Source organism: Cetorhinus maximus, chromosome 19, assembly GCF_964194155.1.
Source record: "Cetorhinus maximus chromosome 19, sCetMax3.hap1.1, whole genome shotgun sequence".
Taxonomy (NCBI): domain Eukaryota; kingdom Metazoa; phylum Chordata; class Chondrichthyes; order Lamniformes; family Cetorhinidae; genus Cetorhinus; species Cetorhinus maximus.
In genome coordinates, this window is record NC_135897.1 from 83843112 (window position 1) to 83851267 (window position 8156).

At 36.3% G+C, this 8156-nt stretch overlaps 1 protein-coding gene across 1 annotated transcript in view; it reads left to right on the top strand.

The window, feature by feature from the left end:
* The window catches only part of LOC144693983 (thioredoxin reductase-like selenoprotein T), a 29030-nt gene extending 21880 nt beyond the window's left edge, over window positions 1-7150 (top strand). Inside the window, exon 6 of the mRNA XM_078564266.1 lies at window positions 4902-7150. The gene's annotated coding sequence lies outside the window, so the exon portion shown is untranslated. The remainder of the gene's footprint in view (window positions 1-4901) is intronic.
* Window positions 7151-8156: the final 1006 nt, after the last annotated feature.

Below are 8156 nucleotides of genomic sequence, written 5' to 3' on the forward strand. Positions count from 1 at the left end.
ATCTTAAGGTTACGAGTACGAGAAACACTTTGAATTCAGGAGTTGGGGTGAGGTTTTTTGTCGTGGTGAGAGCACAATATGGCTTTGGCAGTTGCTCAGACTCGTTTGGGAGTTGAAGTTATAACTTTGGCTGGTTTACAAAAGGTAACTAAAGATAAGCTACTGGAATTGGCGGATAAATTACAATTGGGGTTACCTGCAGGGGCTAAGAAATCGGATAGAATTGAAGGTAGAGCACAGCATTTAAAGTTGGAACTGAAACCTGACACTAGTGAGTCACGGCTGGAGGTAGTGAGGCTTCAGTTAGAAATGAAGAGGCTTGAATTTGAACAAGCAAAGGAACTGAGAAAACTTGAATTGGAGACAAACGAAAAGGAAAAAGAATTGGAAATGAAAAAGCTGGAATTAGAGGCAGCAGAAAGTGGGGGAAAAAGAGAGATTATTTCAAAAAGAAATGGAAATGTGAAAATTTGATCTCCAGAGGGAAAAGTTAGCAATGGAAGAGAAAATTAAGGAAAGAGATAGAATATCAGCTTAAAAAGCTGGAAGTTAAAAAAAGAAACCAAAGATTCTGAGGAAAATTCTGATGATGAAAAAAAAACCTTTGACTTAAAACCTAGTGGGAAGATGTTTAAATTTGTACAAGCTCTTCCAAAGTTTGAGGAAAGAAATGTTGAAGCATTCTTTATTTCATTTAAGAAGATAGCTAAGCAGATGAAATGGCCACAGGAAAACTGGAGGCTGTTGTTACAATTAGGTTGGTGGGTAGAGCACGAGGTTTCTGCTTCGCTGTCAGAAAAAATGTCGGTGAATTATGATGTGGTAAAAAAGGTTACTTTGAGTGCATGTGAGTTGGTTCCTGAGGCATACAGGCAGAAATTTAGGAATATGAGAAAACAGCCTGGGCAACTTATATTGAGCTTGAGAGAGTAAAACAAAGTAATTTTGACTGGTGGATATGGGCAATAAAAATAGAGACAATATATGCAGCTCTTAGAGAAGTAATTCTTTTGGAAGAATTTTAAGATTCAATTCCTTCAGTAGTGAGAATTCATGTGGAGGAACAGAGGATTCAAATGGTAAGGCAAGCAGCAGAGTTAGCTGATGATTGAGTTAGTTCATAGAGCTAAATCTTTTTTATGTCACCCTTTTAAATCGGAAAAGGATAGAAAGTGGGAGGTGAAAGGAAGGTGGGTAGTCAGGGAAGAGGAGTAGGTGGAAATTCCTAGGAAGCTTTTTTTCAGTATAAAAAGGAAAGTGCTGAGAGTAAAAGTGACATTCTAATGAGGTGTTTTCATTGTAATAAAGTTGGACACTGTGCTGGAAATTGCAAGGAAAATCTGTTGGAATTAAAAGTTCTGGAAATAAAAGTACTGTGGGTTCTGAGGTTCAGGCATGGGAAAAACCAGTGGTTTTTGTGCACAGGTAAAAAATAGAGAATCAGAGATAGGGAAAAAAGTGGGAATGTGTTCATTAATTATCCAAGATAATTCAGAGGAGCAGGTTGCAGGAATGTTTAGAGATTTTGTATGTGAAGGGAAAGTCTTTCCATGTGTGCAGGGTGGAGTAGGTAAAGATCTTAAAATTTTAAGAGACATGGGCTAGTCAATCCTTAATATTATGGGATAGTGATATTTGTTGTTTAGAGGGAGTATTGCAGGAACCAGTGATAGTAAGTGGGGTTCATGGAGATGTTAAACCTATTCCCCTGTGGAAGGTAAATTTAAAGAGTAAGTGGAAAACAGGTAAAGTAACTGTTGGAAAAATTGCCCATTGTAAGGGTTCAATTTATCCTGGGTAATCATATAGCTGGGTTGCAAATGTGGGTGAAGCCTATGGTAGTTGAGCAGCCTGCAACAGAAGTGTTGCACAGAGAACATGCTGGTTGTTTCCAGATTATGAAATCATGCGATCACAGTCTCATAGGTTGAAACAAAAGCAGGAAGGACAGGCAGCTCAAAGGCAGGGAGGTGGTGTGGAAATCCAATTAGCTGACACTGTGTTTGTTCACATTGTTCAGGAAGAAAGACCAAAGAACAATTCAGCTGAAGCATTTAACTTGGTTACTGGAGTTTACAGAAAAAAAGATTTGCATTACAACATTTATATCAGACAGTTTACTCAGAAACAAAGGCGAAATGTATTCCAGAATTACCTTAGGGTAATATTTTAATGAGAAAATGGAGGCTGTATCACGTTTCAGCAAATGAAAGCTGGGGGGAATTGCATCAGATTGTTATCCCAATTGGGTATAGAAATGAGATTGAGGATAGCTCATGAAATTCCAATGGGGGGAACATTTAGGAATTAGACACAGGTGACGATGCAAGAACATTTTCATTAGCCTAGATTGCAAAGGGATGTAGTCAAATTATGTAGAACATGTCACATGTCAGGTGATAGGGGAAACCACAAGCAGTGATTAAGCTGGCATCTTTAATTCCAATTCTGGCATTTGAAGAACCTTTTACTAGGGTCATGATTGATTTTATAGGACTCCTCCCTAAGACTAAAAGTGGAAATCAGTATTTACTGACAATGGATGTGTCTACCAGATTTCCTGAAGCAATACCTTTGAGAAAGATTATAACAAAGAAGACTGTGGAAAAGTTAACTAAATTTTTTTTTACAAGATATGGTTTATCTAAGGGAATACAATCAGATTAGTGTTCAAACTTTATGTCTTGGCTGTTTCAGGAAGTAATGAACAGTTCGGGGATGAAACAATTTAAGTCAACAGCTTATCATCCTGAGTCACAAGGGGCTTTGGAAAGATGGCATCAAACTCTAAAAACTATGATGAGAGCGTACAGTCAGGATTATCCACAGGATTGGGATAGAGGAATTCCATTCTTGCTGTCTGCTATTAAGTACACTCCTAATGCATTGACTATCTTTAGTCCTTTCAAACTACTCTATAGTCATGAGGCAAGGGGATCACTGAAATTGATTTATGAGAAATTGGTGGGTCAAAATTCAGAAACTACTCTCCTGGATCATGCATCAAATTTCAGAGAGATTAGACAGAGCATGTGAGTTGGCTAGGGAACATTTAAAGATATTACAGTAAGTGATGAAAGTGAAAGTAGACAGGAAAGCTACAGCTTGGAATTTTGTTGCTGGAGAGAAAGTGCTAGTTCTGTTAGCAGTACTGAGTGACTCATTAAAGGCAAGGTTTAGTGGGTCTAACAGGATTTAAAAGAAACGGAGTGAAGTAAATTGTTTAATAAATACTCCAGAAAGAAGAAAGAAGCAGAGGGTATGTCATGTAAATATGCTTAAAAATTACTTTGACAGGGAAGAGGATCAAAAGGAGGTATTAGTGGTGGTAGATAGTGAGAAGGAAGTAGAAATGCAGGATTCTGAAATTGATTTTCCTCTAATCAAATTGGATAATGAAAGGGCACTTTAAAAATTTAAATGTCATATTAAGTTACCTTCCAGACAAGTGTCAGTGATTGAGAAAAGCTATTGCAGTCACACAAACCTATTTGTGGAAATAAGTTGGGGAGGACAGATTTAGCTATACATGATGTGTCTGCAGAAGTTGCATCTTTGGTAAAGCAACATCCTTATAGAATAAATCCAGCAAAGTTATCACAAGTACAGAAAGAAATTGACTTCATGTTTCAAAATGATATCATCGAGTCTAGTTGCAGTAACTGGGGTTTGCCTATTGTACTGGCATCGAAACCAGATGGAGAACACACTATCAAAAGGTGATTGAGGTGACAAAAGTGGATTCATATCCTATACCGTGGTTGGAAGATTGTCCCATTTTCTCAATACAATCAAAATTTACTACACAGATTGACTTGCTAAAAGGAAGTCAACAAGTACAGTTATTGGAGAGAGCAAAGGAGATATCAGCATTTGTGACACCAAATGGACTATATCAGTTTAAAGTCATGCCATTTGGTATAAAGAATGCACCCGCAACGTTTCAAAGACTGACGAGCAAAGTAATTAAGGTCTAAGCAATTGTGCTGTTTATATTGATGACTTGATAGTGTTCAGTCAGACATGGGATGAGCATTTACAACATTTGGAAGAATTATTTACTCAATTACAAGAAGCTAATTTGGTGATGAACATGGCTAAAAGTGAATTTACAAAAGCGTAAGTTCCGTATCTAGACCATACCATTAGACAAGGTAAGGTGGCTCCAAGAGATGTGAAAGTCAAAGCTATCGTGGATTTCCCAGTGCCTACAACAAAATGAGAAGTTTTGAGATTCCTGGGCATGAGTGGGTTTTATTAGAAATTTGTACCAAATTTTAGCAGTGTGGTTGCTCCACTGACTGAACTATTAAAAAAGAACAAAAAGTTTCAATGGGTGCAGGAATGTCAGAAGGCATTTGATAATTTGAAAACTATTAACTACAACACCAGTTTTGACAATACCCAATTACGCCAAGTAATTTAAGTTGGCCATTGACGCAAGTGATATAAACATTGGGGCCATACTGTTACAAGAAGATTACACTGGAATTGAAAAACCAATAGGGTATTTTTCACGGAAGTTGAATGCACAACAGAGGATATTCAGCGATTGAAGAGAAGACTTTGGGTTTGGCGTTAGCATTGCAACATTTTGAAATTTATGTGGCAAACAATTTGTCAGAAACAATTGTTTGTACAGACCACAATCCTTTAATGTTTCTGGACAAATTTCAAGACAAGTACAAGGCTATTCAGATGGAGTTTATTATTGCAATCATTTAATCTACAGCTGAATAGTTGAATTATTTAACAAGATATTGGTATTTCATCACTATTTAAATGCATTAAAAACGTTCTTGTATTTTGTAGTAGATAGTACGTAACTAGTTGTGCAACCTCAGTTATTGAAAGGCAAGACAAAGTTCTCATTTCTTACTTTACGTTTTTTTATCTTGCAGGTATTTTAGTGGATGCTTTCTGAGAAGGGTAAAACTGATGACTATGAAGGACTGCACTTAAAGCAGTATTAACTGTTTGTGCAGACTGGATGTTCTCCACATCAGTCATACCATGCCTTCGAAAACCTCCTCTTAAAAATGGAAAGGACTTCAGTGCTCAGATACACTGATCATGTTCACCTTGTAGTGTACTGCACATATATCAGATTGTAATATGAACATAGTTTCTTTTTTATATGTAATTTAATATGACTTTATGGCAACATTTAATGAAATAATACAGATGGCAAATAACAATTCTGTTATTTTGTGTTTTAAATGAGTGGTATACTATAAATTTTATGTTTGATATTGTACTTTAGAATTTAATTATAATTTAAATGCAGGTGCATTTAACCCTGGTGAAGATCTATTCAAGTCCACTCTAGTTGGCTTCGGTTTATCTTTTGTACATTGTACAAGTGTTGTTAATTTGAAACCATACATTGAAACATTTGCCAACAAGGAAAAAGTTTTTTTTTAATGCCCTATCCCAGAGCTTCCAAGCAGCCTGAACACTTTATCATATGATGGAGTAAATAACCATTTCAGTTTATGATTTTTTTTTTAAACTAAATTTGGGGTTTAGTTGTTTCAGTCTTGTTTCAGGAGGTGTAACTAGCCAAGTAGGGAAAAATAACACCAGTGGAATGCTGCCTAAAGTCAGTTTAAATATGTCTTTGATTGTACATGGAATAATATAACCAGGGGAGTGAACCCTGAGCCTAGGGAATTGGAAAGCTAACAGATATAAGAATCAAAATACCATGTTTAAACACAGTTTAGTGTTAGAAGTTGAAGTTGGAATTTAAAAGGAAGAAAAATCCCTCAAACTTAATTGGAATGCATAATTAGTCCTTAATGACTTTGGATCTGGCAATTGAACTCATTTGTAAGGGTGGCAAAAAAAAATTCATACGTGGACAGCATTTCTGAAATCTATTTTGAAACAAAATGGAAAACACATTTTTGTTGGCCAAAATTCAATTTTACAATGCCGCTGCCGTGCATTGGAATTTTATTTTTATTTTTCCGTCTGCTTCTGATTATTTGTGTACCTTTGGCAGAATTTAATATGAATTTTTGCTAATGTCAGATATACCTTTCTTTGTGAATCTCCTGATTCACATCTTATTTTTTGTTATAAATGGAGATACCCACAACATTCCCTGAATGCCTTGAAGGCTGCACTGTGCTGAACTTTGAGATGATATGCACACAGTCTCAATTAAATATTTTAAATACTTCTAATACCTTAGACCACCTTCTGACAGTCTGTATCAATTTGCAATATCAAATGGAACATAAAATATGTCAATTCAGTGAATTATTGGTTACCACTCACTACACTTTGAGGGATAGATGGAAAGAAAGCCAAGCAGCCCCAGGACACCATGCCCAGTAATGTCATTATTTCTCAACAGATCTCCTCTCCCCACCATGTAGGTTTTTTTTTTGAGGAGGTGGGGGATGGGTGAGAGTGATGATGGTGAGGAGCGAGGATAAACATAAAATACATCACAAATCATAAAAGATATTCCCCATACAGTAAAGTCAGTTGCAACCTAATGTATCAGATTTTCAAAGAGATTATTTTATACTTGGTCACTGTGCTGAAAGACTTAAGATGAGATTGCCAGCATGTGACTTTTGCAGCTTGAGTTTACTTGCTATACAATATTTTCTTCAATATAGATGATTTCAAACAGTGTGTATCTTTACATTCTGTACTACCTTAAACCCATTAGAAAATGCACTTTATTTTTAAAGAGTATTGATATCTTTCCTTTTTAAAATAAAAACCCCTTTGGTCATAGTTCCACATATAAATGAGAAAAAAGTATCATTATTCCTAATATTGCTGAAAAATTTTGAATTACTTTAGACCTTTGAATTCACATGATGTAAGTGTCTTGTCAATTTAGTGTGTTTTGAACATTCACGTGTTGTGTTGCTCTCCTTGTAATTTGATTACAATTTTTTCCCTCTGCTTTATCTGAAATAACGTTTTGTGTCTCACCTGGACCATCTTAATTGTCTTGTTGTTCTGAGTTCTCATCTTTTGCAGAACAAGTTACAAAATGTCATCCTTAGTAAATCTCTTCTCAAACCTTTCAATAAAGTCTGTTTTTGAGACACGGGCATTTGCTTTTACCAAGATGCTTGATGATGGTGATTTTTCTAAAGCAAGTAAATTGAAAAAGACTGTTGATCTTTGTGTCTGCTTTTTTTTTTGTTCTCTTTCTCTCTTTCTTCCCCCCCCCCCTCCCCCCCACCTCTCAACCCCATCTAAAAGTTACTACTTTATATTCCTTTCCTCGCACAATCCAGTCCTAGGACTTGATTGAACCATAAGTAAGCTTGATGGCCTGGATGTCATGGAGCAACAGCTAGATTTGGTCAACTAATGTGTTTTATATTTAGCCATGCAGGAGGAGTGTTCATTCCTAATATAGTATTTATATTACATTCAAAGTTTGAGCTGCATCTCAAACGTTCTGCTTTTGTCCAGACTAGGCAGTCAGGGTTTTGGTGAAAGTGTTCAGGCTGTAACAAACTTGGCAATGTCAGTTTGTATTGGGTGACACAATTAGGTGAGTCCAAATTACCATGATTTTGATGGCGCTGAAGTTTAAACTGTTTGTCGTCTCTGTATCAGATCTAAAACCTGAGCCCATATTTCTCTTCGTAATTGCTACTTTAGGTGTTATAAAAAATCTTTGACTTCATTGCATCTTTCCATCGCTGACCTTGGAAATGTTGCTTTCTCTGCATTCTTCTGAAGTAAGGGTTTCAAATTTTAATAAATCATTTCTATTTTTAATGGTTGAGATGTTTCATATTTGCCAGAGGCTGTTCAAGAATAGTTTTAAAAGGTAGACGGAGAAATGTCTTTGCACTATAATGCCTGTACCTTCCCCACTGAATGCTCAGTCGAAATTTATTCCATACTGTTACGCATAGTGTGTGTAATAGAGGAGACTGCTTTGCAGCATTCACACCAGCATATCTTAAAAGCTTTGTGCCTAAAGGGATGATTTACTGGCTGTCTCTGTGTTCCTGTATGTTTGCATTCATGTCCAGTGGTCCTTGGCCCCAAATGAATTTGCAGGAAGGCACTGTACATCCTTGATATGACCCTAAAAAAGAACTCTGTTCTGATCAGTGCTTTTTTATGCTTTAAAATGGTTAAAAAATTTAATTCATCAAGACCCC